Source organism: Diceros bicornis, chromosome 14 (assembly GCF_020826845.1).
Source record: "Diceros bicornis minor isolate mBicDic1 chromosome 14, mDicBic1.mat.cur, whole genome shotgun sequence".
Classification (NCBI taxonomy): Eukaryota; Metazoa; Chordata; class Mammalia; order Perissodactyla; family Rhinocerotidae; genus Diceros; species Diceros bicornis.
The window spans coordinates 48,440,967-48,467,980 of NC_080753.1; the positions used below are offsets into that span (position 1 = coordinate 48,440,967).

General features: G+C 38.6%; 1 long non-coding RNA gene across 2 annotated transcripts in view; it reads left to right on the forward strand.

Moving 5' to 3' along the window:
- LOC131414108 (uncharacterized) overlaps positions 1-27,014 on the forward strand; it is a 75,346-nt gene that overhangs the window by 14,810 nt on the left and 33,522 nt on the right. For both annotated transcript variants that reach the window (XR_009222121.1, XR_009222120.1), the window contains one exon: positions 18,376-19,734. This is a non-coding gene — a long non-coding RNA (uncharacterized LOC131414108). The remainder of the gene's footprint in view (positions 1-18,375; positions 19,735-27,014) is intronic.

Sequence of the window (27,014 nt, forward strand, 5' to 3'; positions counted from 1 at the left end):
AGTGAAATTATAACTTCAGATTGAAATTTTTAGCTTAAAATAACAATAAAATCCTGACAATTATTGCTAATTTTAGTATATAAAAGTGTAGTGTATTGCTCCATCACTAGAGTCATCTGTGATACTGTTGTAAAGGATCAAATTCACTCAGAGAGCTAAGGCATCCCCAAATTGGTAGGTGATTTTTTTACTGATGTTTTACATTTTAATTATTGGAATAGAAATCTGTTTGGTAGGATGTGAACAGGTGTTTCTGAAGAGATATCACAGTGGGAAATGTTCATGGAATTTCCATACTTGGTTTCAACCCAATAGTACATATTTCATAACATTTCAGCTAAATTAGCATACCCATTTTTGTGTTCTATGGGGGTGGGAAAAAACTAACCTTTTCTAGCTCTTCAGAATTAATCAGACGTTTTTAGCTTTCATTTTCTTTTCAAAGGAAAAAAAAAAGTTGCAAATATGAACTTCCACCTTGGCAGAATTGAAAAGCTCATTCAACCATGAAGAAAATCAATGCCAGTTAGGAGAAAAAGGCAGTGAGAATACTCAGATTTGAAGGTTTGGAATGTAGCTCCTGCGCACCGTGAGTTCCATCTTTTACATGTCATCCCTGGTAGCTGGTGATCCTTACAGAGGTGTGGACCAATGAATCAGGAAGTGTAGTAGAACACAGTCAACAGGAGACACAGAAGGAGGGCCTTTTCACGGCTGCTGGGCTCTGTGGGAACCCCACAGCCATCAGTGATACCTCGAAGATGGGTACTTAGAGGATGGAAGCCTGACTCTAGTGTTTGTGCGTCATATTCCTTTCAGAGGAGTTATAAAGGGAAGACTTGGAAGCTGAATTTGAGGTCTGTAGCTGAGATTACTAGCTGATCACCAAACCCATTCTTCATCTTTCTTGGCTACACAGCTGGACTACATTTCCCAAGCTCCCTTGCAGTAAGTGTGGCCATTTTAATTAGTTCCAGCCAAGGGGATATGCTACTTCTAGGCCTGATCTATTAAAAAGGAAATCCCTCCTTCCTCAACCCCTTTCACAGCTTGATGCTGAAAACTTCTTGATGTCCTTAAAAGCCTTTTGTTGAAGAAGCCAGAGCCCCAAGTGGAAGGAGCCTGGGCCAGGAATTAGTACTCTGAGAAAAGCCACTTAACCAGGAATATGCATTAGGCTGTTATATGAATAAAAAGTAAATTTTTATTGTCTTAAGCCATCGAGATTTTGGGATTTGTTAGTTTTAGCTGCCAGCATTGCCTTAGGTAATATACACAATTCTCCTTATAATCTCCAGAAATCCCTCTAAATCTTCTCAAAATAAACATGCAACTTAAGTAAAATGATGTACTTTCTAGGTAAAGACAACTTTCAGACAAGTACTCTTGACCTCCAAATCCCTCCTGTACAGAAACTATGGCATAGCCTCCAATTCCCCCACCTCCCATGTGCTTCCACTAAGCGGTACATAGTGAAGAAAATGTCAAATACAAAGGGTGCCATATAGATAGATTACCTTATAGGTAGGACTTTCAACTCAAGTCTAGGTACCGCCTTTATTTTTCTAAAAACAAACAAACAAATAGTTCATCAGTGAGCACTACCTTAGGAAAGTTTAACCAGCTTATGGCCTGAGAAAGTCAAGATGCTTTGTCTAAGGCGACAGGTTGTATACTAAAATTAGAATTCCCGGATACTTTATGTGTGCTTACTTGCTTCTTTCCCTTTTTGCATAGAGTATTGAAGCAATGGAAAATCTTCATTTCAGGCTCATCTTATGGCTGAAACATGAAATTCACAGAAGTAATAAAAGCAGTGATTTATACTCCAAATTTAAAGGGTAACCCCATGAGCCCAGACTGGCAGAATCAAAAATTAACATCACCATCAATCATTTGGAAGTTTCCAAATATTCTTATTTGGCACTAAGTAAACAAAAGATGTGAATGAGTCACTGATCTTTTTTTTAACTTTTAGGAAAAGTCTTTTGATACATAACGTTAAAGGTTAATTGAGATAATGTATGTCATATACACCTTATAATTGTATAACAACGTAGTAGCTACCACTACATAAAAACCTCCAGAAATAGCTTTGATAAGGAGGATTGTTCAGTATATACTTTATATTTTTTATTGTCTGAGAGATTCTGCCCATACATTTATAAAATATTGCTCCAGAGATATGATAGTGGAATAATTTTGCTGAAAAATTTCCTATTAAGGTGTTAGTGTTTCCCAGTATACTCTGAACAAGTTTTTGGGAATGTGAATTTTTCAACTAAGTGATCATTTTCTGCAATCATTGGAAGAAAAATTGAAAAAATGCAACTATGTATCTAGGCTCAGAAGTGAAAAAAAATCAGGCAATGTCCTAAAGAAATTAAGGCTGCCCTGGTCCATGCTTTGATTTTGCTATTCCATAAAATTTTTACTTAAACACCTGTAAATATTGGAAGTAGTCTTCAACAATTGTTGACAGGTTAAATTTTAGTTGAATTCAAGATAATTTTAATTGCTCTGGGTCTGCATTATTAATAAAGTGCAGTAAACGGAAAGGTAGAATCCTTGAACTTACATTCTTTCCATTTTATGAGATTCTTATATCAGAATCTTAGGATTATAATGGTGGGAAAGAATTGGGAGTTGACGTAACTACGTCATATCCTTTGCATCACAAAAATAATGATAACAAGTATTTAGCAAATATTAACCAATGGTCTTACATCAGATGCTATTGTGGGATTCTCTTTACAGAAAGAAAAAAAATTCCCTATTTTTGAAAAAGCTTTCAATTTAGTCAAGGTTAAAGAAAAACAAACACCTAAGGATTAATATAAAACAAAATACTGAAAAGTAAGATTCCAAGGATGCAGAGGAGGACTCTGATTAACAGGTGACGTTACCCACAAAGAGCTGAGTTTTTGAGGTCGATCTTAAAGAGTATAGTGGGCATGAATTAGTGAAGGGTAGGGAGCCAGAGTTCCAACTGCAGTGGGATGAGAATGGGGAGGAATCACCAGTGGAAATTTACATTTACAGAATCTTCCATTGAGGTGCCAGTTTAATTTACCTTGAGAATGCGGCATCTAGGTATTGTGCTTTTTTTCTGCCCCTTTCAGCAGATTTTTTAGTTCATAATTTTCCTCTGGCCCCGGTTGTAAGATATTTATGCTCAACTGTGCTCATTGTTTTTTGTGAACTTATAAAAATTGCTTTTTTATTAGTCTATAAAAGCCATGTTTGGAGACAGCCTACAATAAAAATTAATGCAACTTATCACCCTACAGCACGGAACAAGTGCCTGTTTCAGTCTCTTATTTAAGCACTACAGATGCATTGAAACCTAATAAAAATTGTTCCCTGGCCCATCAACTCTAACCAGGGAGCTAGAAGCTGAAATCTGTGAATTGCCCACAACCATAAGGGAAGTCTTTTGAGAGCTGCGTTGTTAAAACTCTGAGAACTAGTATGTTATGACTGGAAGCATGAAGTCTGGGCTTTGTGAAGAAGAGTATGTTTATCACTTAATAAACGCTCTTCCTCCTCCATTACCTTGACATTTTTTTTTTTAATTAGTCCTTTCAATTGTGATATGACTCGCTTGGCTTTGAGATCCATCTTATGGAACAAAAAAGAAGGCTGCATTCTCTCTGGTCCTTAAATAATAATTGCAAGTCATAAGACATATGAGATTTGCTAGTTTAAAGCATGTTCAACAAGCTATATCCCCATGTCCATGCGGGCATTCAAAGTGTGATAGGAAATACATCAAATGGGCCGGTTTGATGACAAAATCATAGCAGCAACAACAATCGTTATTATTATTACTATATTAACAACAACCAAAACAAACAAAAACAGCTCACAGCCTGCAGATGCGATTGTTTCCCAGGGGACAGCCTGGGCCTCCCTGTTCTCTTCTGAATGGTGTCCAGGAATGTGGTGCAGCTTGCTAGCACTCGCCGGGTGAGCCAGGTCACTGGCACACCAGAAAGCTGAAGGATGACAGGGAGAGAGCAAAATACAATCCATTTTTCCCAGCTTTCCTAGCTAGTCTTCTAATAAGATACATAGGCCAACAGTCTTCAACAGGTTGATGCTGCCTCCAGCATCCCTACCTCCCTGGTCTCCAGCCCCAGATCTGGGTGAGGAACGTTAATATGAACACTGTGCCCTTGTCTTCATCAGAAGCAGCCCTGGGGGGGGGGGTGCAGAAGGAACTGAAAGGGAAATACTACCCCAAGACTTCTTTCCTTCAGGTGCTTTTCAGACATATTCTCAAGGAAATATCCATCTTTGAATGAGTGTTTTTATTCCTAGACCCCATTCTTTTCAGCTGGCTCTCCAATTCCTTATTTGAACTGTGAAAATCAAAAGCTGTGTCTGGTTAATCTTTGGGAAAGAATGCTGGCCCTCCAAATGTGATAAGAAGACAGTTAAAATGATCTGGGTGTTAAAGCAAGCACGGTGGAAGAATTCTAGCTAAACAGATACCATCTGTACCCCCAGAGCGAGTTTGTCTCGTCCAGCTTCGGACCCCATCAGCTCTGAGCTATTGCTCTTGTGGCCCAGTCCCTGAATATATCCCTGGGGTTCCCAGGACACAGATCGATTGGTTGTGCAATGAAGATTCTATGAGAAACTCTTTTTTCCCTCTTTTCCTAAGGGCCTGAAATCAGCAAGCCAAAAAGCATTTTATCCTAATATAGAAAAGAATTAGACAGCAGATGCTTCTTCACAGCAGCCTGCGTGCTGGGGAGAGAAAAAAAAATGGCGCAGCCCTCCCTCTGGCAAGAGTTAAGGCTGAATCATCATGGGAGTGTTTGTGGTAAAATTGCATTTTTCTTTTAGATAGTGGAACTATTATCACTGGGCTAAGGACAGCTAGTCCAGAGTGACTTTGGTGAGATCTACTCTTTTTGACTACATAAAGAGTGTGTGTCTTCGGCTCCAAGGGAACAAAACATCTAAGAATATTATCGTGGGAGGAGAGCAGATAGAAGAAGACCCTGGAAAAAAGTTGGCCGAGATTAAGAAGTGAGGAGAGCCAACAAAGTAATGCAGAGGATTTGTTTTCTTTTTGAGCTAAGGGTGGGGATTGGGTCATATCTCCACAATCATGAGAAAACAAAAGGTCACCCCAACAAACGATTTTCCCAGAGGCCCCCATGAGGCAAGCTGCAAAATCAATTCTATCCAACCAAAGACCACCACCGGAGGCAGGGATAATTTCTTAGGCTTGAAGAGTGAAAGCACAATTCTAATTATAATACCTCATTACCCAGAGGCTTATTCAGATCAGGAAGGGAAAGGAGGAAAGAAGAAGGGTGAGTTAGTGAAGAAACTTTCAATATGGGACTTTTCCATTTATAATGCTTTAGGTCTTCACCTCTACCTGACAATTGCAATAGATGTCTAACTTGACTCTTGCTACTAGTCTCTTCTCTCATTTAATCAGTTCTTCCAGTTGGCCCTTGTTTGGTCTTTCTAAAAGATTAAATTGTCTCCTGTAATCCCTTCTCATGGCTAGCTCCCCGTTAACTATCAGGAAAAGTCCATCTTCTTCAGCCTGAACGTCTAGAAAGAAGGGGCACTCCCTGACTCTTCCAATCCTACCTCCCACTGGTGCTGTAAACAGTTCCTCTGATCCAAGATGACTTTCTTCTCACTATTCCTGGGAGATGCTGCCTTCATTTCTGTGTATTCAACAACTTGATGATCTTGTTCCCATCACAAGTGTGCACTACCGTCTATACATCTGTCTATCTACATGGCCATTCTCCCAGCCTCTCCTTCAAGATCTTCTTCCGTGCTGCTGTATGCAGCTCACGTATCTCTGAATTCTTATAGCAGCCAACGTTTATACTTTTGTAATGTTAGCACTTCAGGCTTATTTGGATTTTTACAACATTATTCTGTATTTGTACAGAATGTCTTCCCCATGGAGAGTGAAAGCTCCTCTGTGACATGGACTATGTCACAAACATTTTTATATTCCACATAATTTCTCAAACAGTTCATATAAATATTCAAAAAATTTTTCCCCAAATCCTTTCAGCGTGTGGCCTTTAAACCTCATTGCCAGCATCTGGGAATGGGAAAATAAGTCCAAATGAGACAAACCAACAGAAGCTCTTTTAGAGTCATCATCAAATACTTTTTAGCCTTTATCTATCTTTTCCCCACTAGGCCAAGAGATCATAGGAACCTTTGAGCTAGCCAGGACGCCAGATGATATCAAGCCAAACACTCTCATTTTAGAGATCAGTATGTGGCTGGTCTGAGAGGTTATGAAACTTGAGCGAGGTCACACAGCCGTTAGCGTTTAGAGTGGAGACTGAGAAATCACATGTCCAGACTCACGGCTCAGTCATTTCTTCTCTATTTATTATATTGCCTCTCTTCCTCGTCTTCTCATGGCTGCTGGGCCAATAAATATTGTTAATTTGATTTCAGAAAAAAAACTAAAGAAACTAAAGCAGTAAGAGAGGGAAAATAAAATTTAGGCTTTGCCTGAACAAGCCGTTGGCTTTTCAGTAACATTTTCTATGGTTCAGGAGTCCAGTGCATGCTTGTCAATTACGATTGGGTTTGTTTTTACTTTGATTCTGCTTCGATCTTTTCTTTTTAACATTTTAGAAGTTGCTTTGGATCTGATTAGCCACTTTTTTTATATCACTAATTATGCTCCATTGCCAAAAAAGGGCCACATTCTGCCCTCTATGTAGTTGGGTTGCTGTTTCATTGTTCTACACTCTATCTGAGACAGAGAATAAGCCATAATGCTAGGCCTGGGAAGATACTACCCAAAGGGGGTTCCTATGAAAATGTCAATGAAATATGTAAAAGTAGACAAATGCTTACAATGTAAGAAGAAGAGTAGACATTTAATGCACTTCAGAAATATTCTAAGGTCACCACTTTTATGCTTTGGGATGCCAAGAGGCGTTTCTAGAAGGAATAAGATTAAAATATCAGTATGGTTTTAATGAAAGAATTCTAAAGCAAGATTCAAAAGTCCTAGAATCCAGCTCCTTATCAAGGCATTGGATATTAATTTCCTTGCATGTCAGTTTCCCCATCAGATGAGAATTACACGTGTTCTGGATAACTCATTAATTTGCTTTGATTGTTAGAAGTATATATAAAAGTGTGTGAAATTTATTTACATCTTGAATTTACTTTTTGTAGACTTAAAGAAGATTGCTCCCTGAGCTGGAGTTTATTTTACTGATTGTGTTATACGGATTTTCCATGTGCATTAGCAAGGAAGAAAATAATAATACAATTTCTATTATTTAAATGTGGGAGTTAACAATCAAGCTACAAGACAGAGGCAATCAGCCATATAGTGAACAACTTTTTATTCTTTATGCCTTTGTCTTCCCTCCATTTCTGTCCACTCCCCACAATCTATCATCCCATTCCGATCACTGCCAATCAGGGTACCATAATTTCCTATCCTTATCCCCTAACCAGTTAGTTCCACACCAACAGAAACTACTTAGGAGAGATACAGCACCTCACAACACACAAACCATGTATGAATCTGACAGTCCCTATTAGAGGTGGATGCACATGAGATAATGATAGAGCAGTAGACAAATAAGTAGTAGTTTGGGTCATTTACGCTGAAGGAGTTTTGCACAGTGGGGTAATTACATGCCCATTTATTGCACCTTTATTGTGGCCACTGATTTAATCCACTTAACCCTTTACTTTGAGTTTTGCTGAGAATGCCCACACATGGTCTCATGGTAAGACAGATTGTCAGAACTGAGGAAAAGTCCCTCACTTTCTCTCCCACAATTACTTTAAAGATCACTATAGGGCAAATAATAATTAATGCTGCAAAACGACTTTCTCTTTTCATATGTACAAAGGTACTCCTGTTAATACAATAGTTACAGTAGTCTCCCCTTATCTGTGATTTCGCTTTCTGCAGTTTCAGTTACGCAGTCAACATCAGTCCAAAAATATTAAATGGGCAACTCCAGAAATAAACAATTCTTAAGTTTTAAATTGTGAGCCGTTCTAAGTAACAGTGATGAAATTTCATGCTCTCCCAGGACATGAATCATCCCTTTTTCCAGCATTTCCAAGCTGTATACACTACCCGCCAGTTAGTCACTTAGTAGCCATCTGGTTATCAGATCGGCTGTCTTGGTATCACAGTGCTTGTGTTCAAGTAACCCTTATTTTACTTAATAATGGCTCCCAAGCACAAGAGTAGTGATGTTGGTAATTCAGATATGCCAAAGAGAAGTTATTGTTGTTAATCTCTTACTGTGCCTAATTTATAAATCAGATTTTATCATAGGTATGTATGTGTAGGAAAAAACATAGTTTATATAGAGTTCAGTACTATCTGCAGTTTCAGGCATCCACTGAGGGTCTTGGTACATATCCCCCAGGGGAGACTACTTATATTCTAAGCAGGTCTCAATTTCCACTTTAAGTTAAAATAGAGTATTTTTAGTAGACCAAAGTATAGTAGACCAAGTATAACTTTTCAGTTATAAAATATGAAAAAAAGGATCAAATGAAACAACTATAAAATTTAAATTTAAAAATAATATGTACAATTTACAATAGCTCAAAAATTATGAGATACCTAGAAAAGATGTGCAAGACCTGTGCACTGAAAATTAGAAACACTATCAAGAGAAATTAGAGCATCTTATAAATAAATAAAAGCACATTCCATGTTCACAGATTGAAGACTCAATATTTTCACGGTTTCAAATTTCCCCAAACTGATCTATATAGTTACCATAATTTCTATCAAAATCCCAGAAGGTGTTGTTGTTGTTGTTGTATTGTTGCAATTGGGGGTGGGGAACCAGATTGTCAAGCTTATTCAAAAACACTTATGTAAATGAAAGGCTATCTTGAGGAAAAACAAAGTTGGAGGACTCATACTACCAGATACCAAGACTTATTCTAAAGCTTTATAATTAAAACTGTGTTGTTGGCTTAATGATGGGCAAATAGACCAATAGAATAGAATAAAGAATCCAGAAATAGACCCACAAATATATAGTCTCCTGAAGTATAAGAAAGGTGTTACTGCAATGCAGTGAGGGAAAGGATTGTATTTTCAATAAATTGTATTGGGTGAGGTATATAGAGAGGAAAAATCAATATAATTCATAATTCAAGGCGGCTTATAGATCTAAATGAAAAAAGTAAAACCCTAGGGCCTCTAGAAGGTAACACAGAATATTCTCATGAAATTTGCATAGGGAGGAATGATTTCTTCAACAGGACCCAAAAAGCACTAATCACAGGAAAATTTTGGTAAATTGGACAAAATTAAAATTAAAACATGTGTTCATTAAAAGACACCATTGAGAGAGTGACAAAGCAAGCTACAGAGAGGGGGATTACGTTGGGAATGCCAAAAGACTTATAACAGAAGACTTATACCAGAAACATACAGAACTCCATATCAATAATGAAAGGACATGTCAGTAGAAAAATGAGCTCAGGATTTTAACAAGCACTTCCCAAATAACACATCCAAATGGCCTATAGCCGTAGGAAAAGTGTCCACCTTTGTTGGTTGTCAAGGAAATTCTAATTGAAACTAAAATATGAAACCCCTACACACCCACCGAATTGGCTAAAATAACAAAGACTGACAATACTAAGAGATTGTGATGATGTAGGGCAACTGGAAGCCTCATACATTTCTGATGGGTGTGTGAATTGATAAAGCTACTAAGAGAAATATTTCAGCAGTATCTACTAATGTGTATTATATGCATACTTTATAACCCCAAAGTATATGGTTAACAGAAATGTCTATGTATATGTGCCAAAACAATGTCGATCAGAGCACTATTGATAAGAGCCTAAATATTAATGAACATTTGATATATTGTAGATATATACAATAGGATATCATATAGCAATGAGAATAAGCAGATACTGTCACATGCAACAACATGAGTGAATCTCTACAAGTATACTACAGAGTGAAAGAAGACAGACATAAGAGAATACACACGGTATAATTCTGTCTCTATCAATTTCAAATACTGGCTAAACAAAACTATAGTGATAGAAGTCATGAGAAAAATTACCTTAGGGGGAATTGTATGTATAGGTAAGGCATGGCGGCTTCTTGGGTGCTGATTAATGTTCCATTTCTTGATTTGGTTGATGGTTAGGGGAGTGTGTTCACTTTGTGCAAATTCATCAAATTGAGCAGTAAACATTTTTGTACTATTTTTTGAGCATTCTTTTTTTTTTACATCATTATATTTCTATTTCTGCATTGATTACATCATGCTCACCACCCAAATACTAATTACAATCCATCACCACACACATGTGCCTAATCATCCCTTTCACCCTCCTCCTTCCTCTCCCCCCTCTGGTAACCACCAATCCAATATCTGTCTCTATGTGTCTGTTTGTTGTTGTTTTTATCTTCTACTTATGAGTGAGATCATACGATATTTGTCCTTGTACTTTTCTGTATGTATATTATACTTCAGTAAAAGTTTTCCTAAAAACAATTCAGATCTATTCTCTTACTTCTACTACTCACTCTAAATCATTTAATTCAATTACTATTGCTTTCTAGAATTGCTGTGCAAGATCTGGGTTTCCCATTGTTGTCTTTTAAAAATCAACACACATACAATCAAGCTGTCAAGGACCCAGCTTGTCTACCAGAGATAGGGAGATTCAGACCAAGAAAAGAATTTTAATATGGTCATGCATTATCTATAACCTGTAGGATGAATAAAGATAAGAATTAGAGTGGACTTAACTGAAAATAGCCTTGCGATAAAAACAAGTCACTTTATTTCAATGACACTCACTTCCACTGTGATTTTTATCTCGTGCTTATTTAGTTCCTAGGCTCAAACCAAGAAAGCTTGGTTTTTTCTTTCTTTTCATTCTTTTTGTTTTTTTGATTCTTGACTTCTGCAAGGTTAATGTAACCTATGGAAATGGAATTGCCCTTTTAGTTGCTTTGCACAATGTCACTGAAGACATACTTGAGATGGAAAGCAGGTGTGAAGCAAAAGGATTTGTAGCTTGAACTACTTTTTCTGAACTTAAATATCAAAAACAATGTTTGAAGTGATTTTGATGTTATTTTGATTTACTATCCTTAGAAACAGCCCTTTCTTGGTTAGCTCACACTTGCAAGCCAGTCACATAAATTAAACAAAGCAAAATCGCATGGGAGGATTGATGAGGGAGAGAGAGAAGACATAGGTGTCATCCTGCAGGCAAGCGCAAGTATATGTTCTTACATAAAAGTTTTAATTTGTGGTCATTGCCAGATTAAAAGTTCTTGCTCTTAATTTCCCAAAGGTACTCTCCTTAGTCAATTTAAATACTATGCAAACTTCAGTTCATTCAGATGCATCACCTGCGGTAGTAATTTGATCGCTCCTGATTCCTTTCCGGTTTCTCTTGTCTTGTTGATCACACTTTATACGTGGTCATCAAAATATAAAGGCAGGGCAACATTGAAGCAATATCCCAAAAAGAATAGAAATAAAATCATTTGGGGCACTTTTTAATTTTATCTTGAAATTTCTAGGTAAGGAAATATAAAACAAATGGGAGTGAGAGGAGAGGGAGAATAATCACCCTTAAGCTAATCCTAAGGGAATGGAATGATGACATCTTGTAACTAGGATTTTTTGAAAAGGTGATGAGAGGTAAATAAATGGGTTGTCACTGGTCATTTAACTTAAGGATGCTTGCTCCACTATAGTTTAGCGTATGCCTTTAGAAAACTTCAATTCCCTAGAGATGGGGGTAGATATTAATGAGGCTATGTTGCACTTACTGTGATCAGTCAAATGGCTCACTGTAGTTGAATCTGGAATTATACTCCTCTAATTTAGCAAGTAGTAAACTGGAGTCACCTGAAAAGGACAAAAATATTATCTATTTAGTGAAAGGACATTTCACAAAAAGTCTGTTCATAAGGAAATGTAAAATTTAATTCCTAAGAACTTTCATGGCAAAAATTGCATTTTTTAAATGCAATGAACAACCTCAGCAGAAAACTCACACCAATTTAACCTTGCTTACTGACAAAGCAGTTTCCACCACCTCTTAAGAGACAACAGCTGATTCTTTTGATCTGCTTGTTTCCTAGACAGAAGTCCACTTCCTGTGAATGTGTCCCATTTTTGAAATCATAGCGCTTTTTTCTATCCACAGTCTTATCAAACAAACTCAGCACGCTGACTTGCTCCAGTGTAAGTCACCGTGTGGTCTAAGACTAATAAATGCCACTCCACTCACCCTCACACTGACAGTGTTTGATCACAAGGCATAGTCATAATGATGATATGAAGAAAGGCACAGGTGTGTCAAGCTATTAATATGAAACACATCCTCACTGCAAATGGAATGGTTACACCAAGGCTCAAACCACAGGCAGACGTGTGTGGTGTATCTTTCTAAATGAAACATAGAAAAGCTAATATGCTGCAGTTATGAATAATGCCTCCCTGTAACCAATCTGGCAATATTGGAAAGTTATTAGAAGGCAGGTTTTTCTAGTGCCAGAACTATGTGATGTGCAAATGTGTATGAGTACCTTTGCCTGAGTACTTGAACCAAGATGAATGGCATTCATCATGTCCCACTCAATGAAATAAAGACCTTAGAAAATAATGCACTCTGTTACGTCTTGTAACTGCTATTCAATTTTAATCAAGTATATGACTTTATATTTATGAATCTATATTTGCAAATAATTGTTGCTATTGACAAACCGGAAAATTTAGAAATATTTTTCATCTTTATGTTTGTTTGTAAATCGCCGACTCTAGATTTTACTGAGGTGTTTGACAAAACAAGTTATTCCTTCAAGTGGAAAATAAAGTGCTTCTGGTCCTAGGTTTCTAACACTGCACTTGGCTTAGTACTCATGGAAGCCAAATCATATATACTTTATTACTCACATTTCCATCTCATAATATGTACGTTAGTAAATAGTTTCCAAGCAAAATGAAATGCAGTTTAATTTTTAATAATCTATGTTTGCAAAAGGCAAAGTGTGCGAGCAGGCCCATCAGAGTAGGACAGTAGAGGATTATATGGATTTAGAAAACCAGAGAATTCAAAGATGGAAAAAAAGTTATGGTTTATGTCACGTGTGATAGTTTAAGAGACTGAAACGCAAAGATTTTCAATTACTTGTCCAAGTTCATACAAGTAGTCCGGGGCAAAACCAAGTCTAAAAGAAAGGTCTCAATATCTGGTCCAATTCTAACACCACTCCACCATGCTTCCTTCAGAATATCAAATTTTCATATCAATAGCTTAACACACCTTGATCATATATTATGGAAGTTTTTTCCTAGTGATGGTTAGGAAAATACATTTATGTGAGAAAGTAACACTATTTCACTGCAGTCTCTGGGCTCCAGTGGAAAGTAATAGTCTCCAGACTCCTTTGCAACTCAAATTCAGAACGTGTTACAATCCCCTGGAGACCATTTTGCTGTGGAGCCTTAAAGAATTTAGGCAGTCGGTAATGAGTCCAGAAATAAACTTGGTAACTAAAAGATGGTACAGTGAATCCCCACATAACATGAGGCTATGGGTCCTCGGCCAAGGGTGAGGTCTGTGACATTTGGCTCTGTGAGTTTTAGCACGATGAAATCCAGGGCAGTGAGGACATCTGAAGCCCTCTTGAGTTTTAAACAGATCCGAGTTGTGGAGAATCCTTTTAAAGTTTCTGACAATTACTCAAAATATATTATTCACGTTGCCGTGTGATATGGATAGAGCTCATTTCAGCTAAGTCTTACATTGAGAACCAGAGAGCTAAAAGAGGGCACAACTCTATTCTTCAATTAAAAATACCAATTAGACATATTTTACTCACCATTACCAGGTCCAAATGGCACATAGCCAGGCATTTATTCACTCTAAGGACTGGCTATATCTCATGATTTTCACATAAACTAGACAGAAGAAGAGGAAATGCTCAAAGATCATGCTTGGCTGAAATGCCTATTCTTAGTGACTGTGTGGAATGGAGGACCAATAAGAAAAAATGAAACAAGAAGAGAAGCTCAGTGTGGGAGAGCTGTGGATGGGCCAAGCTGATACATTATTCACGCATCCATTCATCCAGTTAATATTTATCAAGTAAATACTATTTCCTTGTAAGGAATTCTCAGCCTGATAGCAGAAATAGACAACCAAGGAGACAGAGAAATAGATAATTATTTACAGGTGAGTTTCCTGGTGGAGCTTTCCAGCAGACAGTTTGAAAATGCTGAGCTTGTGGTGAAGCAAGAACTTACAGATTGGCTTGCACGGGAGAGAGTAAACAGGGAACGTAATGATTCTTACAAATGGCACCAGAATGCCTTTTAAGGTAGGAATTATGTTTGTTGGAAAATATAACTTAAGTGCTTGGGGGAGAAGATGGGATCCTTTTTATTGGCTGGCTCCAATGTCTCCAAGAATAGAGCTCAGTTATTCTGTTAGATAAAAGGTGGTATGTGTGTGACTTTGTGGAGGGGAGGGGTGTGCAGGATGGGGAAGATTGAGAGCTTCTAGAGCAGTTCTCAAAGTGTGGTCTGTAGAATTCTAGGGGTCCCTGATATCCTTTCAGGGGGTCTGAAAAGTCTAAACTATTTATAAAATAATACTTAGATGTTATTCGTTTTAACTCATTGCATTGACATTTTTATACGATTGGTACAAAAACAGTGGTGGTAAAACTCCTGGGGCCTTAGCATGAATGCAGGCAGTGGCACCAAGCATTTTTTTAAGGTAATTTCATTTAAGAATGTCTTTGATGAGGCAGTAAAATTTGTTAATTTTATTAAATCTTGAGTATATTTCTTCCCTTCTGAGTATATATTTGGGAATGACTCGATTGTCTTCATAAACTTCAACCCAAACTATTACAATAGATAGAAAGCAGAAACAGATATGAGAACCAGCCATCTTCTCTGATACCAGAAATTAAAAAGGTTTACAAAAATGCACAATGTCATATTTCATATGCTATAAAGCTGCTGTTTTGCTGCCCAATATAGAGGCCACAGTCATGTGACTATTAGCATTTAAATTAAGATAAATTAAATATTCAGTTTTTCAGTCTCACTAGGCTCACTCAAGTGCTGATGGCCACAGTGTGGCTAGAGGCTACCATATTAGGCAGCACAGAAAACATTTCCATTATCACAGAAAGTTCTATTGGGCAGCGCCAATATAGGATATATATGTAAAGGTGACTTTTTGGTCTATGTGTTTCTACACTAAAAGCAAGTTTTTAAGGAAAAAAAATGAAGTATATTTCCATTGGAATGTATAAAAATCAGCATTATTTCCATAAAGCTGCTCTCTGTTCTCCTCTTCAACTTCACTTCCTTTGGGCACTTGGAATCTCAGATTCCCACTGTCAGGGTCACTTCAGATGAAGGGTTAGAGGAAGCAGACACCTCTTTTACTCCACAGCCCAAAGGGTGTCACCCTCAGGGTGTCCATAAGCAATAAAGTCATCTTAGGTCGGGAGATCCTGGATTTCAGTGGTCCTGCTGCCAGTGGAGCTTTTATGCAGACAGAAGGGGGAAAAAAACTGAAAAAATATTTCTTTCCAGCATGAATCCAAGTTGCCTCCTCAACTGAACCTTCTTTATGGCACTCTTGCCCCCAAATACACGGTTACCTCTTCTATGGCCCAAATCTGCCATATTTTTAACACTCATTTCCAATAATATGGCTCTACCCTGGGGTTTGCAAGCTTGTTAGAAACTGGGACGAGAGACTGCCTGTGAGCAGATGCCAATGCTTTACTTGCCCAATATTTTCTCTTCCTGTGATAACAACCATCATCATTCTCTTTTTAGGAGACAGAAACCCATGCACAGAAATTTGTGTGCTGTTATTCGCAAGGTAACGATATTTGAGTGTTTACTCTCACGCTGGTGTTAATTAGTTCACAGCATATTTAAGTCTGGGAACAACGCAAGTCAGCTAACATTTCCGAAGGACAGCTTTTACACGGCTACATTATGTTCTGACAAAACCCAAGCAGCATCGCCAAGACACCAATGGTGCCCGGTAAACACGGTTTTGGCAAAGAGTGCAGAGGGATTTTTCTCAACTGGCAACCTGGCAAATCCAGGTTTACAAACGTGCCACCTTTGGTTAATTAGTGACAGTACTGGCTTTTAATTTAATTTGAAGCAACATGAGAAAAAAATCAGGAAAAGAAAGTGGATAAACAAGCCCACTAGTCCCGCTGCTGGAGAAATGAAGTTACACAAGCATGAATGATCCCGTCCCGCAAAGAGCTTGATGGATGTAGTTGCTTCTGAAACACAAGAACATCTGGCTACACTGCACAGCTGAGAGGGAAAAAAAAGAAGGGTCCAAATTCATGGACACATTTCTGTCAGAGACATCCGGCAAACAGATGGCACTGGTTCCAAATAAAGTCCCATAGATGCGCTGAGAGGTTTTTGAAAACTCATGTGTTCATAAATGCATTCTTTCTACCCCTTTATTTCCAGCTCAGTAACTTGTCATCAGCTCTTTCTCTACTTGCTATCTTCAGAGCAATGATATTTCTGAAGACAGAGGCCTGAAGAGGGTCTGTACTATATTCTCGACCGAGGCTGGCCTGATGTGATGTGGAAGAACAGTATATCAGGATGTGGAGTCTCAGCCCAGGCTGCAACCTATTGTTACGAGAGTCAAAACACTTCACTTAAGCGGCCGGACAGGTGGTGTAGTGGTTAAGTTCGCGCGTTCCACTTTGGGGGCTCGGGGTTAGCGGGTTCTGATCCTGGGCACGGACATAGGCACCACTTGTCAAGCCATGCTGTGGCAGGCGTCCCATATAAAGTAGAGGAAGATGGGCAGGGATGTTAGCCCAGGGCCAATCTTCCTCAGCAAAAAGAGGAGGATTGGCAACAGATGTGAGCTCAGGGCCAATCCTCCTCAAAAAGAAAACAAACAAAAAAACCCCAAAAAAACATACTTCACTTAAATGATAGGTTAATATACTGTAATGGCCAGCATTTATTGAATACTCGTGTGCCAGACACTTAACTAAATGCTTGTCTTATCTCCTGTCATCTTCCTTGCAGTCTTTTATAGTGGCTCCTATTATGAAAACAATTATAAAGACGAGGAAGTTCAGGATTACATATGTGAAGTCATCCAATTCATCAGTGGCAAGCTTCAAATTCATCCTCAGGTCCCTCTTGGTGAAAGAATGGGTTCTTCATCACGTCCCTGCACCGCTTGTAAATATTTTGGGAAAATGATGCAAGTCTCGAGCAATCAGAAGATGAAATGTATTATTTAGAGCAGTGAGTTGCCGTAGTCTCTTAAACAGAGAATAATACATTGTTTGGCAAATACATCCAGAATCTGAAATTTCAGACGGATTTTTGCTGCTTGCTGTGATCTGCTTCTTGTCCAGAAGATCCCTTGAGCCTGGAGAAGGGAGGACAGAGTGCAGTAGCTGAGACTTCTTGGAAGCACAATGGAAATCTACATCTGCTGGAGGACTTGCAAGCCTCTGATGGGTGTGACCAGCACCCTGTGGACCCATGCGTTGCCACACCCCAGCCCCAGCTGAAACCAAACAGGAACAGGATTAGCACTTACAGAAAGGGAACATCCCTAGTTTGACTCACTCCCTTTCTCATGGGCAATCACTAATGTCCACAAACGCTGACATCATCTGTGCAGATGAGATATAAGAGAAATCAAAATCGCAAACGTAAAAGGCTTAAAAATACCTTGAACTCAATGATGCATAAGGATATCAGGCAAACCTCCAGTTCTTAAAATCAGATGCCGGTGACTGGTGATGCTGAGACAACACGTACTTTCATTAAGCGTGACTCTAATGATCTAATTCTTTCATCAACCAAAGAGGATGGTAATAAGACCTTTCGCAGAAAAAGGCTTAAAAAGGCAAAAGTAGTGTTAGCATTATTGCATTAGGTGTGTCATACAATTTTCGAGAGGCAGACTAGCGGCCTAAACTGATAGCGGAATCCATATAAAGCAAAAGAATATTATGCATGTTTTCTGACTTCCGAGGCAGTGCAGAAATCCACAGAGTAATTTGGTTCGGTTTCTAGAGGTTTGCAGCTACATTGGTCCACTCGAATGGCAGCAGGCAAAGAAATAGAAGACTTGTATTTCGGTTTACAGGACATAATTTCAGAACTGTAAGAAAAAGACTTTATTCTCCCAAGATTCATATCGTTATACATGTAACAATACATGTAGAGACAAGGGAAAGCTTTATCAATTTATATGGTGTGAACTCAGAATGGTAGTTATGTAGTTTGTTGAGTGTGTTTATAATTATTACTTCTATTTCTGTCTTCACTTCAGATTGGGTCCAGGAGCTACTGCTGATTACCATGGAGCCTATAGTGAGCTCGATGTGGGGATAAACCCACCTGGATGAAAGATTATTAAGGGCATTCCTTACTGCACCTGACACCAAGGGAAATTTCATCTGCAGTGGAGTCTTGGCACTGGGAAAGTGGCTCTCCTTGGAACTTGAGGAGGTCATCAACTAAAGAAACATAGCTTCAAATAAACCCCAGTCTGTGGAAGGGCTCTAGACGGGGGATGACAATAATAATAATGATAATAACAACTGGTAGCATTTACCAAGTGTTTCTGTAAGTTCCAGGCAAAGTGCTCAACCCTTTATGGACATCCCCTCATTCTGGTAACCCTATTCAGTAGGTTCTATAACTATTCTTCTTTATCACTTGAGGAAACTGAGGCCTAGAGAGGTTAAAACTCGCCCAAGAGCAAATCTTGCCAAAACTAAGCTTGAAAATGATGGAATCTGGATTCAAATTCCAGTCCATCTGAACGTCAGAGCCCTCCAATTCCTCTATTACTTTCTACCGAGTGTATAAGAGACCTAGTAGTAGAGTGAACATATAATTTAGCATCCATTCTGGGACATGTTTGAAAATGAAACAAGGTATTATTGATAATTACACCAGGACAACAGGGCAAACTGGGATGGATATATGAACATACTGCTTAAGAGACCTGACACCTGCCTGAGTGATGAAATGACAAATCTGGATCCACTCAGATTTTAATATGGGTCAACTCATCCCAGATTTTAGTAGGAAAATTTTCAAAGGAGAGACCACTACCCTCACGTAGGCAGCTTCTTCTCATCTGCTTGACATGAATACCTACTTAAAAAGTTGGCATCTGTTTGCCTTTGCCTAGTTTTTAGCACCTTTCTCTTCGTTTCAGTTTGTGCTGTCACAAGAATTTTTTTCTTTAATGAAGAACTTTTTGCTTTTAAAGTATTTATTGCCTTTTTAGCTTACATTGTCATTAGAATGAGTTGTTTTATTTTTGTTAATGCCCTCGAGTGAATTCCAGCTCTAGTGACCCTGTGTACGGCAGAGTGGGACCCTGCCTGGTCTTTTGCACCATCCTCTTACCTTCTGGCGCTATATCAGACAATGCCCTGTTGCTGTTCATAGGGTTTTCATGGCCGATTTTTTCGGAAGTGAGTGGCCAGGTCCTTCTTCCTAGTCTATCTTAGTCTGGAAGCTTGGCTGAAACCTGTCTACTGCGGGTGACCCTGCTGGTATTTGAAATACCAGCAGCATAGCTTTCAGCATCACAGCAACATGCAGCCACCACAGCATGACAACCGACAGACGGGTGGCGTGGTTCCCCAACTGGAAACGAATCTGGGCCATGGAGGTGAGAGTATCTGAACCACTAGACTACCAGGGCTGACTGAGTTGTTTTATAGAGTGCTACGAAGGCAGAATTACAAAATCTTTGCACCCAAATGACCACTTGCAAATGGTTCGGTTTGGTTTTTAAAGTCTTGGCTCTAATGAAAATATGCTCACAGCACTTGGCTCAAAATGTTAGTTATCCCACTGCACAGGAAGCTGACTTTGGGGGAAATACCAAATAAAGCAGTATCAATTGTAGCTGTTCTCTTTTCACACATTGCCTGACCCAAGGCAATATACACATAATAGGAGCATGGCTTTTAAGCAGAGCTCTAATATCATGAACCTCCTATCAGATCTGACGCTCTGCACCCACTGATTTTCTTCCTGAAACTTTGCTCTAATGACTTTCTGGGACTTTCTTCCTCCCTCTCTTTACCTGCTCCCCCTCTGTCTTTTCTACCCTCTCTCCTACCCCCTCTCAATGTTGCCCCTGCACCCTGGGTCTCACTATTGGCTTGCTTTTCTTATTTTTCTCTGTACATTGTGTCATCTGACGATCTCATCTGGTTTCACGGCTGCAATAAATATTTCCATGTGGTGCAAGGCTTCCAAATCTACATATCCAGCTCGGGCATCTCTCCAAAACTCTAAAACTCTACCTATCTAAAACTCCCTATCAAGATGTCCTTCTGACATCTCAAATTCAATGCATCCAATGCTGCTCTCTCTCCAAAGCACACACACTCTCATGCCCCCTCTATCCCTGCATGCCTCCTCTCTTGAGTATCCTCTTTGCAAATGAGACAAGTTACCTAGGCTCACAGCCTTTGCGCCCCTTTTCTTTTCCCTATCCAAAATAAAATCGGTGGACAAATTCTCTCAGATCTATTGCTTTAGTACATCTCAGATCTATTCATTTCGCTAAATTTTCCTAGCCAGACTTGTTCAGATGTTTACTTCCTCTCACTTGAAATGTGCTAACTAGTCTTCCCTACTCTTAACTCCTCTGTTACTCACATTCATCCCGTGTAGCAGCAAGATTAAACTTCCTAAAGATCAGTTCGGATCAATCACCTCTTTGTTCAAGTTTCAATGCAAACAACATAACTTATTCTATACTGTTCGAATTTCTCAGCCTGGCATCCAAGAGCCAACATTGATGCGACCCTATGTCACTATTCAGATCTTACTTGGCATGACATTCCTCCTGGGAGTCCTTCTCTGAACCCACAACTGGGTCATGTAGCCCTGCTTTAAACCTTCACAGCACCTGTCCCCCCATCATACCCGGCATCACACTTGATTTTAAAGACTCATTTACTTATTTTTCTCTCCTTTGGCTTTATGAAGTCCACAAGGGCAGAGAGAATGGGAAACTTATTTATAGTTATATTCTCAGTCCTGGCCCATGGGAGGAACTTAAGAAATGTTTGTTGAATTAACTAACAAATAAGTGAATCTACTCACATTAAACAAATAAACGGATCTACTCACTCTTAAACTCTGTGGCTCTGGACAAAGTGACTCATTGTCCCCAGTTCAGCCATTTTCCTGTGTTAATGTGGTCCTTAGCTGGTCCTACTCACCAGTCTCCACATAGCTAAATTCAACCTACTTTGACAGAAGCACAACTGAAAATATTCCCTCTACTATGAAGCCTTCCTTGAGCCTCTGAGATCTGAGTGACCTCTTCCACTTTTAAACTTTTGCAATATTTTCTTTGTACCTTTTTTATGATACTGAATGTTTAATTTTATTTTTTTAAATCAAAATTGTGTATATTTAAGGTATACAACATAATGATTTGCTATACATATACATAGCGAAATGATTACTACAGTCAAGCTAATTAGCATAATGTCTCGCATAGCTACCTTTTTTTGTGTGTGTGTGATGAGAGCACCTGGAATCTACTTTATAGCATGCATCTCTTAGCTCCCGATAGCTCTGTAACCTCTGGGAAGACAAGATCTTTGCTTCCTTTATTTTTAACTAAGTACCTAGTATAATACCTTACAGAAAGGGCAAGCTTAATAGATCAGTATTTATTGCCTGCAAAGACTGAATGAATTAGCCAGATCAACAAATAATGACACTCTTTTATCTCCAACCATCAAATCTGTATTTTCCAAAACTCTTGCAAATTTTTGTCCAGACATATTTTTAATTTGAGAAATAGTGAGGTTCCCTTGCTCAGTGATTTTAAGACTTGCACTTAACTGCTCAGTGAAGATCTTCTACTTAGGGAATTGATTTCTTTGTGTGTATGTGTGCGTGTGTGTACATGTGTGTATAAATTGTATCACACTATAAACCACAAGCAAAATGTTGAAAAATCACAAGTGTACAGTTTGATGGTTTTTTCATACAGTGAGTACATATATGTAACCAGCACCCAAATGAAGACACAGTAAATTGCCAGTACTACAGAAGTCCCCTCATGCTCCCTTGCAGTCACTACCTCCCCAAGTGTACCATTGACAAGTACCTTGACTTCTAATATGATAGATTACTTTTTCCTATTTTTAAGCCTTATATACACTGAATAATAAAATATATACTCTTTTATGTCTGTCCAACGTTTCCTTTGTGAGATTCATCCACGTTGTTCTGTGTGGTTGTAGTTTGTTCATTCTCATTGATGTATAGAATTCCATTGTATTGATATTCCCTAGTATGTTTATCCATTCCACAGTAAGAAAATGACAGAGTGACTTTATGCAGTGTGCCTGACATCTCTTATCCACCTGTTCAGTTCACCCATTGCTTCAGTGACTGCTCCCATGCTGGCTTTGTCCAAGTTTACACAGATACAACATGCAAAGCCCTACCTTAGGCCTGGACTACATCGCTCACATTTCTGTCCTGGGAATTTTCTGATGCCAAGGTACGAAATACTCATGAGAACCCATTTATCACTCACACATGTGCAAGCCAGAAGTACAGCAGAGTTAACACACATGGGTATCAGTTGCCAGTTGTTAAAGGCTTCACTCTTCTCTACATGGATGGACAGTTTGAGAGTCATTTCATAATGCTCCTGTGAAGGTCTGGTGGGATGAAATTCTAGTCGTCCTCTTTGGGAGCCAACTTGATAAAGCTTTCTTATATTGGCTTTTCCTTCTTTCGGATTTCGTTCCCTCTGCCCTGTACACTTGCTCTTTACCATCACATTCTCCAATAAACTACTTCAACTACTCCACATAAGACATGATCGTAATGTCTTAAGACATGTCCCTTAATGTTTCAAGGGAACCCAGACTAAGGCACATAGCTATTAAGTTATGACCAGACCCAAATCTTTGGACTTTAGCTTTGTAGGTTTAAAATATATCTCTGATCCCCTGCCCTAGAGAATAAGAACATTGCAGACTCATCATGTCCTCATTTTATCATCTCTCCAAGACATATCACACCTAGAAGTGGAATTAAAAAGAAAAAAATTTTTACTGATCACTATGACTTCTTTTCCTAATGAAAAGATTAAATGACTATTATTCAGAAAACTTATAAGCACACATGATATCCATGTGTGTACTGCTCTTCAAATGTTTTTTAGCAGAGCTGATTCAATGGGAAAAGAATGGATATAGCATTAAGTGTAGACTTGGATTGTGGGTTTAAAAGTTAAAAGTTCAGTGAATGGTTAACTATGATGATTATTGCTGAACTTACACATTAACGCAGAGAAAAAGGAATTGAAAGGAAATGAAAAACTCTCTAATGGACATGCAAATACCACATCGATAATTAGGAGCAGATATCAATGAAAATGAACCAACTGAAAGCCCAATCTGCCAAACCACATGGCCAAGCCATCATCATTTTAGGAAGAGGCATCAAAAAATGAACACTCATCTTATCCCTAGTTTGTGACAGACACTGTTTTAAGCACTTCCCTCATATACTATTGGCCCCTGTAGGCATCCCTTAAAATGATATGAGTAATAACATAATTATAATAGTTGTAGCTGTCCCTTATTAAATGAGTCAAGCACTATTCTAAACATTTAAAATTATATGTTATTTAATACTCACAACAACCTTATGAGGTAAAAACTCTTATTATTCCCATTTTTCAGATGATGAAATTAAGGCTTAGGAGAGTGGCACAGCTGGTAAGGGATAGAAACAGATAATGGGCCTAGATCTGTAACTCATGACTCTGAGTTCTTAAATTCAGATTCCTCCTGGAACTCCAACAACTTTCTCTCCTCTCATGAACCCCCAGACATCAGTCTTCCCTGTCTCAGATCTATTCTAACGCACTTTGGTCATGCTTGTTGCTGCAAAACTGTTCCTCAACTGCCTGATCACCTAAATCTGGGTTGATTTTGCCTTCGATCATTCTATATTTCCCAGGAATCACAATTATTCTCTGGGAATAATTGTGGCCTGCCCCAGGCCAGTTGGCCTGCCCTAACTTCTCAGATATCACTCTCATCATTCGTGTTTTGTGAAAATATGCTCAATAATGTGGGCAAATGGATTTTCATTCATCCTGCATAGATGGACTTAAAATATATTTATTTTCCCATGGAGGTTTCTTCACCATGGGGAAGCCAGGGTTTGCACTTGGAATGTTATATCATTTCTTTGTGCTCAGGTATCCTGAGAATGTCTTCATTTCTAAAGAGTGCTATTTTTGTTATCACAAATAATCTCAAATACAAAAGTTTCTTTATTTGCCAAGTAGCCATTCTCAACCATTTTCTTGTGGACACACTCTGGTTTTATTTAAGACCACTCTATTGCAAGAGTCACTTCCAAGTCCCAAAGTATGCTTATCTTAATGCAAGCATATTATAGAGATACATTAATACACACTTCCTTTATATACCATTTTTCCCAGTGTAACAAAATGCATGTTTTTTTTTAAATAAACTTCTTTTATTTTAGAACAGTTTTATGTGTACAAAAAATTGTGAAGATAGTACAGAGAGTTTCCATATACCCAGGACCCAGATCTGCCTCCTATTAACATCTAATGCTAGTATGGTACATTTGCTACATTAATGAACCAATACTGATACATTATTATTAGCTAAAGTCCATATTTTATTCAGATTGCCTTAGTTTTTACCTAATGTCTTTTTTCTGTTCCAAAATCCCATCCAGGATACCACATTACATTTAGTTGTCTCGTCTCCTTAGGCTCCTCTTGGCTGTGGCAGATTCTCAGACTTACATTGTTTTTGATGACCTTGACAGTTTTGAAAAGTACTGGTCAAGTATGTCACAGGAAGTCCCTTAATTGGGGCTTGCCTCATGTTTTTCTCATGCTTAGCCTGGAGTTACGCGTTTGAAGATCACAGAGGTAAAGAGCTATTCTCAACACATCATACCAAGTGCACATAGTATCAACACATAATATTACACTGCAACACATACAATATTACACTGTTGATGTTGACCCTAATCACCTGGCTTAGGTAGTGTTTGTCATGTTTCTCCATTGTAAAGTTACTATTTTTCCCCCTTTTCAATCTGCGCTCTTTGGAAGAAAGTCACTATGCACAGCTCACATTTAAGGACTGGAAGTTATGTTCCTTCTCATTTAGGGGGGAGTATTTAAATAATTTACTTGGAATTTGTCTGCATGGGAAATTTGTCTCTTCTTCTCACTTTATTTACGTATTGGACCATTTATTTATATCAGTATGGACTCAGGGATACTTATTTGATACTTTGGTTTATAATCCAATACTATTTATTTATTTTGTTGCTCAAGGGAGTCCAGCTTTGGCCACTGAGAGCTCTTACAGGTGACTACTATGTCCCTTTGACTTACCCTCATATTTATGAGGTTTTTCTCATTTGTGTGTTTTGCTTTTAGCACTTCTTTACTTTCTGGCACTACAAAGTGCTCCAGGCTCATCTTCTTATCTTGTATAGTCACACGACCCCTGACGACAGGTATGCGTTCTGAGAAACGCGTCGTTAGGCGAATTCATCATTGTGCGAACATCATAGAGTATACCACAAACCTAGATGGTATAGCCTACTACACACCCAGGCCATATGGTACTAATCTTATGGGACCACTGTCATACATGCAGCTCATCGTTGACCAAAATGTCACGTGGTGCATGACTATATATTTCTGTCCCCAGTCCTAAAAATAACTATTTCTCCAAGGCTCCCTGATTCCTTTTATCAGAGAAGAGTATTAGAAACCAAGATCTGGGTGCTAACTATGCTTGTTGCTACTGGGTGCTTTTAGACCCCCTCAGCTGACTACGCAAGGAAACATATGTGTGTACGCTAACCCTTGTATATACACATACCTCTAAATATTTTTATATGTAACCATCTATATCTATATTAACCTAAATATGACTTCATAATCATGTCTCCAGCTCCAATCCATTACCGCATGGACCATTCTAGCCTCCTCCCCTTGCTCTTCTATAAATTCTCACTCCAACAGTAAGAAACCTGGCTCCTACCATCTGCCATCCGTCTTCTTCATTGCTCAATTCCAGTATACATGTATAACAATATCAGAATTGTTAACACATACCCCCATGGGAAACAACTTTATCATCTAGAGTATGGCACAATGCCATGTTTTTGAAATTTATATATGAAAAAATAATTTTAAGGAGCTTTCTCTGTGTTTTTTCTCTGTGTTTTTTGTTTATTTCTTCCTATAGATTTCTAACTTTGGTGCACTTTGTAAGGGGAATAAAAGCTATGGACCAGAATAAACCAAAAGTTGTCTAAAAACGGGCTTAGGAAAGAGTGAAAATGACACCCACTAACGCAACTGGAGAGCTGCTACAGTAGGGCTACGAGAGGAGTCATTGCAATTTGAGGTACAATTTTACCAAGCCCAGTACAAGTAGCAGCATTGCTGACTTTGAGTAGAGGACAAAGCTGGCTTTGACTGACAGGCTATCTGAAAGCTGGTGACAGGCAACAATAGCCTGTTGCTTCCTTTCTTCAGTACCTGAGCTTCAGAAATAACTCCAGGCCTGACCCTTTTGATTGCTAGGTGAAGCTAAATGTAGAGGATAAAACTAGAGGCTGTTTTTATTTTCCCCCGAAATAGACTGTATTTTTTAGAACAGTTTTAGGTTCACAGCAGAACTGTGTATAGAGTACACAGAGAGTTCTCATATGCTCCCTGCCCCACCTCCTCCATGTTCTCCCCCACTACCATATCCTCAATCAGAGTGGTAGATTTGTTAAAATTCATGAACTTACATTGATACATTGTTATCACTCAAAGTCCACAGTTTATGTCAGGGTTCACTTGTCCTGTTGTGCATTCTGTGGGTTTTGACAAATGTA